Source organism: Dipodomys spectabilis, unplaced genomic scaffold (assembly GCF_019054845.1).
Source record: "Dipodomys spectabilis isolate Male_0828 unplaced genomic scaffold, ASM1905484v1 ptg000301l, whole genome shotgun sequence".
Lineage (NCBI taxonomy): Eukaryota > Metazoa > Chordata > Mammalia > Rodentia > Heteromyidae > Dipodomys > Dipodomys spectabilis.
In genome coordinates, this window is record NW_024870978.1 from 5,093,110 (window position 1) to 5,106,248 (window position 13,139).

At 34.9% G+C, this 13,139-nt stretch overlaps 1 non-coding gene across 1 annotated transcript; it reads right to left on the minus strand.

The window, feature by feature from the left end:
- Nucleotides 1–3,956: 3,956 nt before the first annotated feature.
- Nucleotides 3,957–4,063, minus strand: LOC122127493. Its single transcript, XR_006151168.1, has one exon. It is a non-coding gene; the product is annotated as a U6 spliceosomal RNA (small nuclear RNA).
- Nucleotides 4,064–13,139: the final 9,076 nt, after the last annotated feature.

Genomic DNA, 13,139 nt, shown 5'->3' on the forward strand with positions numbered 1-13,139 from the left:
AACATTGTCTTTTATTCAAATAAATACTTAGGTTTACATTTCAAAATAAGTGCAATTTTATCTCCTTTCAGAACAAATACTTACCCTGCAATTAAATGTACTAGCATATTCAGGTATTTAAAAGCTAAATTTTCTATGTTTTATATGCAGCTCTACATATTCAGAATGACATGATTTTTTATTCATAATTATCTAACCCCAGATTTTTCCTTTATCAATATAAATTTTCTCATGAGTTTGTAGGGAAGGCTCCAGTAACCAGACTGGTTAAAACAATTTCCTGAATTCTAAATTTTAAATCAAATCATTTTTAAGCTTTGATAATATCATTTATTGTCTCTTCAGAGCAATTAAGCTAAAACAAATACTACTTTTTAAACATTTCACTCACATTGTAAAGAATATTAACATAGGTCAAAAAGAAACTAATTATTTCAGACTCATCATATTTGGTGATCTTATTGTGAAGAATGTAGAGAGTAGAAGGTCCTTATACTCAATAAGTAGTTTTGGTTAAATTAAATCATATATCTGGATTTCTGATTTGGAGCTTAATCACATGGAAACAGGAAAATAATAAAAAAAATTACTTTGGGATCACCAGAAAAGGATATGTGTGCATGTACCACAGTTGCTTTATTAGTTTTTAGTTGAACACTGGACTTCGATTTATATCTTGGCTGTTGTGGTGAATAATGTGAGTAACAATGAACTACAGATACATTTATGAGTTACCCACAGACAAATAATCACACGATTGGTGGGTCAGACAATATTTCAACTTTGGATTTCTTTAGGAAACTGCATACAACTTTCTACAACGAGAACACTAACCTGTATTTTGACCAAGAGTGTAGAAAATTTCCTTTTCTCCACAGTGTCACCAGCCAACATTTTTACCTTTTTAGTTTTTTTAAAGGACATGTTTTTACTGTGTGCAGTACCCAAGACTGGCCTTAGACTCAAATCCTTTTACTCCAACCTCCAATCACTTGGAATTACCAGCCTTTACCACCACACCTGGTTCTTTGGCTATTTTTATGAGTTATAATAGTTAAGAAGTAGTATCATAGTAATTTTGAATTGCATTTCTCTAATGACTTCTGCTCACAAAGCATTAAGCCAACATAGACGTTGTATTAAATACAAATTTGTAAATCCACAGACGATTTTCAGGGCTTTTTGGAAAACATGTCTATTCAGAACTTTTGTCCATTTTTAATCAAGTTTCTTGTTAATCTCATCTTTAATCTCTCTATAGAAAATCAATAATTAATTCAAGGTAGTAGAAAGGAAAAAAATAAGCAGCTCCTAAGATTTTAAAATTTTTAATAACATGATATTGCTTAAATCATTTTTCTGTTGATGCTTGAGACTCTATAACTCAATTTAGTTAGATCTTTTACAAGGCTATATATATTTTATTTATTTTACTTTGTTCTTTCCTGCATGAATAATTTAACTTGGTTTCTTTCAGTCTCATGTAATTCAGATTTCAAACTGAAGAATAAATGAAAGGAAGCAAACAAAAAATATAGTTCCCCTCATCTGATGATGCCTCTACAAAAATGAGGAAAGTGTTCATCCTTCTAAGGACCAACGATAGAATATTAAAAAGACAATTTATTCTTCTAGGTCTTCCTTATCTTTGCGATGTAACTTAAATGATACAAAACATAATATACTGCTCAGATACTTTTACGTTTTATCAGCTTTGCACATTTTCATATGGATTTCACCTCAGTCTACAACATTCCTTCATCGTTCTGTCCCTGTTATTTTTATATTATCACAACATAAGATAACCAGTTTGATTTACAGCATAAGTTATCCACTGGCTTCCTTGGAAGCAAAGCATGGTCAATAGATATTACTTCTGGTTGCTCACACTACATGTAATGGTTTCTGTACTACTTATCACATTCTATTTGGTATTTAAAAAAGAATGCTGGCTAAACTCAAAGCTCATTCATAGGTTTACGTTAAGTGTTTCACAAGTTTTATGCTCTTAATTCTTAAGATAACATGCGTTATAATGCTAATGTTATTACAATTGTAGTGTTGGGAAAAATTATAGTTAAAGACAGTAAGTGCATGGCCCAAAGACACACACAGTGAGGAAGAAAATGAGTCAAAGTTTCCAAAAGTCTTTCAGCAATACCAAAAAGGTGGATAAAATCTCTCCATTCTCTTACACTCTCAATTCAATATTCATATTGCCCAAGAAATAATAGCGTAGCAAATATTACAAATGGTGATTGTTTTCTATCACATTTTGTCTTCAACACAGACTGTGGTGGTGACATTGGGGTATCATGCACAGAGCTGAGCTTACAAATTGAGGTCCGAAGACAGCCAAATTTCTTCTGTCCCACAGTTCCAGTTTCTTTTTTAAAACGTACCAGAACTTTTAAATATCATCACTTATTATCTTTTCACAATCCCGAAACGAATTAAATTGACATATAATCACTCCAAAAGGCTTTCAAATAAGGAGATGATACAACAGGCACCCATAAAGTAAATTTTCTTTTATTTTTAAAATTATTCTAAAAACATTGTGCTGGCTGGTCACACTTATAATCCTATCTACTCTGAATATTTGCTCAGGAGACTGAGATCTGTGGATTACACTTGGGAGCCAATCAGGGCCAAAAAAAAAAAACCTCATGAAATTATTTTTCAAAATGTTTAATGAACTAGCAAAGAGCCAGGAATTGAGATGTAGCTTACATAGTAGATCACCAATCTAGATAGGAAAGGCCTAGCAAGACCTTGAAGCCCTGATTTTAAACTCTGAGCATGATGATATATATGTATGACGTGAGTTAGCAGGTACATGTGTGTTTGCTTGAATGCTGCGGCACTCACACTCACATACATTTATTCAAATTACCTTCATATCAGTGTTCTGCATTAATTTCTTTGTTAGCGATATTATATGGGTAAAATAGAGGAAATAAACTCTTCCATCTCAGAACATTTTTATATTTTTTTTTGTAATAATACTGTGCAGAGGAGTCACATTTACATGAACAAGGAAACTAGTACATTTCCTAACAAGAATTCTTACCTCCTCCTTTATATTTCCCCTACCATCTCTTCCCTTCCACCTCCACAAGTACACTCCTCTCCCTCTTCCTTCCTCCACCTAAATTGTAAAGTTCATTTTTCAACATAGTGTCTTGTGCATCTCATTGTTACAATGGGTCAACCTGTATCCTTATTTGAGCAATTTTTCCCTTCCCCTCCCCAAATTAGAGAAGGATACATTCAAGATGTATGTGCACCAACTTCAAATACAGAGAAAACAGGAGTTATAGCGTGGGGAGAAACATACAAAGAAACAAAAAAAATGCCATCGCTCATTATAACTACGTTAAAAACAATAGCAAGAAAGAAAAAACCACTTGTGTCACTATCTTGGGGTTCAATTTCTTTAATATCATCTTATCTGGTTCTATGTACATAGCTTTTCAACTTTTCTGCTTATCCCAGACATACATTTGTTATTGAAAATAAGGGAAATCATGGGACCTATGATTCTTTGGACTTGGGTTACTTCACTCAATAAAATTTTTTCCAAGAGTTTCCATTTCCTAACAAATGGGGCGATGTCATTCTTTATGATGGAGGCATAGAATTCCATTGTGTATATATACCACATTTTCTTGATCCATTCATCTTGTGAGGGCATCTGGGTTGGTTCCATATACTAGCTATCGTAAATAATGTTGCAATAACCATAGTTGTGCTGGTAGTTTTAGTATGGTCTTGTTTATGATCATTTGGGTAGATTCCCAAAAGTGGGATTAATGGGTCATAGAGGAGTTTTATGTGGAGTCTTTTGAGGAACCTACATACTGCTTTCCAAAGTAGTTGAACAAGTTTACACTCCCACCAAGAATGCAGTACGGTTCCCTTGTGGCCACATACCTTTCAGCATCTGTTGTTGTAAAAATATGGAATGCTCCACGAATTTTCATGTCATCCTTGCGCAGGGGGCATGCTAATCTTCTCTGTATCGTTCCAATGTTAGTGCATGTGATGCTAAATTGAGCAAAGAACATTTTTTATATATAAAGTATAATTTGTATTGATTTTATGAAACTAGACAATTCAACAAAAATAAGTTCAAAAGAATTGTTGTGAAATTTTAGAATCATGTACTTCTTACATAAGCACACATTTAAGAATAAAATCAAGATAGACATGCCAAAAACAAAATAATTCCAGATATTTGTAGTTCAAGAGATGTGTAGGAGGAGGGATTCAATTATTCTATACAAGGCACATGTCAAAATGAACATTGCAGCAAGTGTTTAGGTTTGTTAAAGTTTTAATGTTTTAGGGCTGGGAAGGTGGCTCAGTGGTAGAGTGCTTGCCTTGCATGCATGAGGCCCTGGGATCTATTCCTCAGCACCACATAAGCAAAAAGAAAAAAGCGGTAAGTGACGCTGTGGCTCAAGTGGTAGAGTGCTAGCCTTGAGCTGAAGAGCTGAGGGACAGTGCCCAGGCCCAGAGTTCATGCCCCACAACCGGACCCTCCCCCAAAAAAACAGTTTTAATGTTTTAAATATGCTTAATTTTGGGATTTTGCTTATATATGCCAAAAATAAGACTGTTTGGCAGGTATAAAACTTTTTGATAAAGTATTTAAGATTTATGGTAGTAGACATTAAGTACTAAGTATGTACATTTTAGAGTATATGGAAACTTTATTAATGAGAAGTTGCAAAGTCTTTGTGTAAAGAAGCAGAGTGAAGAGTTAAGACATTAACTATACAGTTTTTGTTAAAAATTTAGAGATTCCTTACTTTATTTGATGATATAAGCCATAATGTACACATATATGTTACTAGTCACACACATACATATACACATGTATACATGTGCACATGGAGAAAGACACATAATTACAGCCAACACAATTTCCACCAGTTGTTGAATATGCCTTAAACGGAATACTTGGAACAATATATGTTGAAGATGTATTTGTCTCTCATAGTTCATTTACCAATCCTCTTATCTCTTAAAACTGGTAGTTTTAGAGAGATTTGATTTACAAAATGCAGTACAAGTGATAGCAAGTCACTTGGAAAACTCAGTAAGTATAAGTGATATGGTATCTCCCTGCTCCTCACGGAATGCTTACTCTTGTAGACACTCTCAACCACCGAAGTAGCAGGAAAATACCCTGGTAAAGAGTAAAGTTATAAGGCTTTAAATGGCATCCTTACTTGAGCTCTTTTCCCAACAACCAGCATGAATTCCTAGGCAGATGTGTGAGTCCTCCGAAAACTGGACTCTACATATACATTTTACTAACCCATGTGAAAATTCCTATATGAGAAATGCTGACTGAGTTCTTGCTGATTTCCTGGCCAAGAAAATAAGAAAAAAAAGAAAGTATTTTTAATGTTTTAAAGTTTGAGAATAATTTTTAACCTGTCAATAAATGTGTAGAACACAATTATACCAACTGATAAAAAAAATGATGGCATTTCATTTATGTGCTCTTGGACTTGGCCAGTGATTTTAGATGTGTCTACAAAAGTAGAATCAGCATAAATCAAGCCAGCATTTCTTCATTTAAGATATAAGGAAAGGATACTGGTTGACCCATTGTAACAATGAAATATACAAGACACTCTACCAGAGGATGGGTGAAGGGGGGAGGTGGGGTGGTGTGAAGGGAAGGGATGGTAGGGTTAAAAACAAAGGAGGAGGTAACAATGCTCAATAAGAAATGTACTCTTTACCTTACTTATGTAACTGTAACCCCTCTGTACAGTATTTATAATAAAAATATATATTAAAAACATACAAGGAAAACTTATCCCCCATTGTATACACACTTAATCCAGAAATTCATTACTGAATTCAAAACCTCTTAGAATTAAATTCCTAAATAGCAGTACTACATCTATATACCAGTATAAAATTTAAGCATTTTTATTTTTTAATTTTTCACGTCTCCTTTCTATCCCTCCCTTTCTCTTATCCTATTCCCGTACTTCTCTGAATATTATGTTTTTAATTTGCATAATTTTAAGTGTTTCACTTTTAAGTTTTTAATTTTTGTTTTACTATTTTTCCTTGTCTTTTTTTTCTCTTTCTTTTTTCCCCGGGCTCTACAATCATTCTATCCAACCTATTCCCTGCTTTTAGATTAGGACTAAGTTAACTCTCCCTCTACCTTTCCACATCCCTCTATTCCTATTTATACCCACATCTCTCGCTAAAACTAGTAACTTCTGGTTTGCCAAATTCTTCTTTGCTGTTCATAGCCTATTAATGCATAGTTGTTTGATGTTGAAAAATATATCTGTTGAACTAGATTATATCTGCATGCTTTTGACTGTGCAACTACAGACTTGGCTGATGCTTGCCTTAAGATAGTTTTCTAGCACAAACTCCTGTTACTGTCATCCCAAATGGGCAAAATAACCCGGAAAAACACAAGAAAAATGTCACGTCCGGGTATCTCAACTCCCACTCATGATAATCAGTGGACAGAACAGATAATGAATAATCCAGAGGAGAACTCCTAAATAGCTCTACAAACAATAATGGTAAACATGATAAATAAAAAGATTGAAAACCTGCAAAGGACTCTGTTTGAGCATGATAGGGAGAGAGAGGAAGCAAACCGAAGATCAAAACAGGAAGCTCATGGGTGTGAGGAAGCTACTCAAAGATAGATAAAGGAATTGCATGAGCAGCTTGAGAACACTCAAAGAGAAATAAAAGAATTGTGTGAGCAGGCTGAGATCAGTCAAAGAGAACTAGAGTAATTGCATGAACGTGAGGAAGCTAATCAAAGAGTAATACAGGAATTGCAAGAGCAGGATGAGCATAGACAAAGATCAATAGAGGCATTCATGGAATCCATAAACAGAGAGCTGAAAGAAGTAAGGGAGTCCACAAAGGGAATGCTGAATGGATCCCAACAGAAGGAAAGGAATTCCAAGGAAATCATAACAATCAACTAAGTGAATTGAGAATAAACATTGAACACCAAATTAAGGAAGTAAAGAATTTCATACAAGATCTAAAACAAAGATCCAACAAAGAATTTGAAGTCATAAAAGCCGACCAACTAGAAGGAAAAGAAAAAAAAAAGTAGAAAATCTGGATAGTTGAATAGACCATGAAGAAGATTGAATTCTGAGGATAGAAGACATCCTAGATATTATAGAGAAAGGACATAAAACAATCCTAGACAAATCTAAGAAATATGATAGATCTATTCAACATTCAACGCTTGGAAGACACCATTAGAAGGTCTAATCTGAGGATAATTGTTGTAGAGGAGCACGTAGAACCAGAAGTCCATGGTCTAGGAAATTTGTTTAACAGGATCCTAGCAGAGAACTTCCCAAACATGCAAACAGATAGGCTTATTCAGATACAAGAAGCTTTTAGAACTCCCAATAGACCAGACCAGAACAGGATTTCCCATTGTCACATTATATGCACAGGATCAATTCAGACCAAGGAAAAGATCCTTAAAGTTGTCATGAAGAAAAGATCAATCACCTATAAAGGGAAACCAATTAGAATCACCTCAGATTTCTCAGCAGAGACAATCAAAGCAAGAAGAGACTAGAATGATGTAAGCAATGCCCTAAAGACAAACAACAACCAGGAATACTTTACCCAGCTATACTCTCCTTAATAATCGGAGGTCAAATAAAACACTTCCATGGCAAAGAAAAATTGAAACTATATATCTCCACCTCACCAACCCTACAAAAGAATCTTAAAGATATCCTCCACAGAGAAAACCAACAAGACCACAATAAAGGCCAAGAAACAGCACCCAAACTGAGAATCCAAGAACCATAGGAAGAACACAGTTGCCGCAGCCCGAAGAAGTTGGATAAAATGGCAGGAACTCTCAAATACTTCTCAGTTCTATCTCTCAACATTAACGGATTTAACTCTCCAATTAAGCAACAAAGTCTGTCTACTTGGATTAAAAAGCAAGATTCTTCTATCTGCTGCCTTCAGGAGTCACATCTTGCCCACAAAAACAAACACATTTTCAATTTTAAAGACTGGAACAAAATCTACCAAGCAAACGGCCCCCATAAACAGGAAGGAGTTGCAATCCTAATATCAGATAAAATAGACTTTTAATTAAAATTAGTGAAAAGGATGGTGCATACTAATTAAGGGATCACTCTTTCAGGAAGATATTACCATTCTGAATATCTATTTGCCAAACAACGGAGCACCCAAATTTATCCAAGAAACACTACTTTCCCTCAAATCCCACATAGATCCAAAGACATTAATCGTTGGGGGCTTTAACACACAACTTTCCCCACTACATAGATGAACTTCGCAGGAACTCAACAGAGAAACCACAGATATAAACAACTGCATAGATCAACTAGATTTAACAGACATCTATCAAATATTTCACCCAGCAGCATCAGAATACACGTTTTTCTCAGAAGACACAAAGAACATTTTCCAAAACAGACCACATTTCAGGCCACAAAGCAAACTTGTCCAAATTCAGAAACATTGAAGTTATACCTTGCATTCTATCAGACCACAAGGGAATAAAATTATAATTCAACACCAAAAGCCACCAAAGAAAGTCATGTAACACATAGATCCTGAACAACACACTGCTGAATCATGAGTGGGTCATGGAAGAGATTAGAAAGGAAATTCAAATGTTCATGATATTCAACAAAAATGAACACACCAATTACTAGCTCCTCTGGGGCACAGCAAACGCAGTATTCAGAGGCAAGTTTCTAGCTCTGAGTTCATACATCAACAAATTGGAGAGATCTGAAACCAATTTAATGAGCCTCCTTGAAAAAGAACAGCAAGATAAACACGATCCAGAAAACGGAAATAAATAATTAAAATTTAATCAGAATTAAATGAATTGAAATGTAAAAAAATAATAGAAAGATTCAAGAATCCAAAGAGTTGATTCTTCGAAAAAATTAACAAAATTGAGAGACCCTTAGCAAATCTTATCAGAAAAAGAAGAGAACGTACCCAAATAAACTCACAGATGAGAATGGAAACATCATCACAGAATCAATAAAGATTCAGAACATTATAAGGGAATGCTTCTAAAACTTTCATACTAATAAGTTTGAGAACTTGAAAGAAAAGGACCTTATCCTAGCAAATACTGACATGATGAAACAAAGCCAAGATGAGTCAAACTATCTTAAAAGGCCTATATCAAGCATTCAAATAGAAACAACAGTAAGAGACCTCCCATCTAAGAAAAGCCCAGGACCAAATGGTTTTACAGAGGAATTCTACAAGGCCTTCAAAGCAGACATCACACCAATACTCCTCCAAATCTTCAATGAAACTGAAAAAGAAAGTTCACTACTGAACTCATTCTATGAGCCCATCATAACACACATCCCAAAACCAGGACGGGACTCATCAAGGAAAGAGAACTATAAACCCATTTCTTTGATTAAGATTGATGCAAAGTTTTTCAACAAAATTTTGGTCAATCGACTTCAACAATTTATCCAAAAAATCATACACCATGATCAAACAGGATACATTTCAGGGATGCAAATCTGGTTTAATATATGCAAATCAATTAATATACTTCAGCACATCAACAGCAGCAAGGATAAGAACCACGTGGTTTTCTCAATAGGTGCAGATAAAGCATTCAACCAGATCCAACACCCCTTTATTATGATGGTTCTGGAAAAATGAGGAATCCATGGAACATTTCTCAATACAATAAAGGCTGTATATGACAAAGCAATAGCCAGCATTATAGTTAACGGTGAAAAAATAAAGCTATTTCCTCTTAACTCAGGAATGAGACAAGGATGCCCACTCTCTCCACTTGTCTTCAATCTAGTATTGGAATCCCTAACTACAGCAATAAGATGCAAATGTAAGAGGGATCCAAATAGGGAAAGAAGAAGTAAAACGCTCCCTCTTTGCAGATGACAAGATCTTTTATTTAAAGAATCGCACAGAGTCCATTCCAAAATTACTAAAGCTGATTCAAAACTCTGGCAAAGTAGCAGGGTTTAAATTAACCCTCAAAAATTAATGGCTTTTCTGTATGCCAACAATAAGAAAAGTGTGGCTGAAATTAGGAAAGCAACTCCATTCGTAATAGCCCCACAAAAAATAAAATACCTAGGAATTAACTTAACCAAAGTAGTGAAGGACCTCTATGATGAAAACTTTAAAAAACTGAAAAAGTAAATCAAAACTGAACTTATAAAGTGGCAAAACTCCCAGGCTCCTGGACTGGGAAAGATCAACATCATGAAAATGGCAATACTTCCCAAGGCTATCTACAAATTAAATGTGATACCTATCAGTATCCCAACCTCATTCTTCAAGGAAATAGAAGAGGCAATCAAAAAATTCATATGGAACAATAAAAGACCCTGAATAGCAAAAATGATCCTTAACAGAATGAACAGTGCTGGAAGAATATCAATACCAAATTCAAATTCTACTACAAAGCCATAGTAATCAAAAGAGCTTGGTACTGGCACAAGAACAGACCTCAGGACCAATGGAATAGAATTGAAAACCCAGAAATGAACCAACAGACCTATAGCCATCTAATCTTCGGTAAGGGAGCTAAAAAATAGAATGAAAGAAAGACAGCCTCTTCAGTAAATGGTGCTGGCAAAATTGGTTAACAACTTGTAGAACACTAAAGCTAGATCCTTATATATCACCCTGTACCAGAATCAACTACAAATGGATCAAAGACCTCGCAGTCAAAGCAGACACTCTGAAAACATTACAGGATGGAATTGGAGAAACCCTAGGCCTTGTTGGCACAGGCCAAAATTTTCTTAATACAGACCCGGAAACAACAAATCAAAGAAAGGTTGGACAATGGGATTGCATAAAATTGCAGAGCTTCTGCATGGCAAAGGACATAGCTAGCAAGATTAATAGAAAGTCTACGGATTGGGAGAAGATCTTCATTAGCCATAAAATGGACAAGGGTCTCAGATCGAAAATATACCTTTAACTCAAAAATTTAAATCCCCCAACAAATCTTCAAAGAAACAACTGCCCAATAAATAAGTGGGCTAAAGACTTAAAGAGAAAATTCTCTGAAGAGGAAAGAAGGATGGCCAATACACACATGAAGAAATGCTCAACCTCCCTAGTCATAAAAGAAATGTAAATCAAAATAATATTGAGATACTACCTCACCACAGTTAGAATGGCTATAATCAAGAACTCTAATAACAACAGATGCTGGCGGGGATGTGAACAGAAAGGAAGACTACTTTATTGTTGATGGGAGTGTAAACTTGTTCAACCAGTTTGGAAATCAGTATTGAGGATCATCAAAAGACTCCACATAGATCTCCCCTATGACCCAGCAATCCCACTTTGGGTATTTAACCAAATGTTCACATAGAAGACCACAGTAGAGCTTCCAGCACAACTACGTTTATTGCATCATTATTTACCATAGCTAATATATGGAACCAACCCAGATGCACCTTAGTAGATGAGTAGATCAAGAAAATGTGCTATATATACACACTGGAATTTTATGCCTACATCAGAAAGAATGACATTGACCCATTTGTTAGGAAATGGAAAGACTTGGAAAAAAATTTATTAAGTGATGTAAGCCAGGTCCAAAGAAACATAAGTGCCATGGTTTCCCTTATTTTCAATAACTATTATATGTCTGAGACAAACAGAAACTCTCAGACAAGTTGATGTAAGGGAAATGAACCCTAAGATATATTCAAATGTTTTTTTTTCTTTCATGCTATTGTTTCTAACACATTTATAAGATTATTTCTTTTTTGCTTTGTATGTCCCTCCCCTACTGTACCTTCCCTGCTATCATTGTACTTGATTTTGGTATAATTTGTGGAGGGGAAGGGAAAAAACAAATGGTTTAAATAATAGGGATACAGTTGGACCCATTACAACAATGAGATGTCTAAGTCATTATGCCAAAAACAAACTTTAAAATTTTGTGGTGGGGGGGTGAGGATTGGGTGGGGTGCGGGGAGAGGACGGGAAGTTATGGGAAGGTGAAACAAAGGAGGAGGCTACAATGCTTGATAAGAACTGTACTTATTATCTTGCCCATGTAATTGAAACCCCTTTGTACAGTATTTCCACAACAACAAAGAAAAATAAATTTAAATATGGAATGAAATTAGTTCCAATAATGCATTGCATTAAGGTATTTAGAAATAACTGAGAAACTTAAAGGTGCATAAGATTTTTTTATTGGAAATGAAGGGATATTGGAATTTGATTCTCTATATTTTAAGCGATTTGCTTAAAAGAATAGGCAAAATTAAAGTTACATTTTCAGCAGACTTGACATATTAAATTTTGTATATCGAAAGGGAAACAAGCCTGAACAATATGTCAATTCTCTCTTCTTATTTATCTCTAAAGGTTTATGCTTCTGGTCTCTGAATATTAAAACTTCAAAAAATTTATGTTTAGCTAGTTGTGCAAAGGGGTTTTGCTTCATCAAGTCAGTGTTGAATAGAATGTATGTGCATTTCAATATACAGTGCATCTGGATCATTGTCAAACTTCACATTTTTCTTCCTTCCCTTTCCCCAACCCCAACTATCCCTTCATGTTTCCTACTTACATTCTCACATATTGAATGTTATGACTGTATTAGTCCACCATTTCCCTCTCCATTCTTCTACCCTACTCTTTTTTTGCCCAGATCCTCTTTTAATAGTTGTTTCAACTTCATGTTATTTTGTTAAATATCTCTACTTTGGCCTTTGGCGATGGGTTTGCCACATCTTCTCTTCCATGTTTGACCTACATAAATGAGTATATTTCTCCACATTTCTAATCTCTGAATGGCTAAGATAGATCTCCTTTACTATTCACCTTCTGTCCTAAATTTAGAATTGGACTTTCAGGGACATCCAATAGAGCATTTTTACTCTCTACATATTGAAGATGGAAGGGAAATAATTTCCATGCTCTCAGCATTATGTTATCCATCATGAATTCCCATCACTTATCACTACAGCAGTCTAAATTTAAAGTCATATCTTCTGCATTATATTCACACAGTATAAATGAATATCAAGGGCAATTTACCTAATATTGGAAGTTTAGGGATGATCTTTAATTTC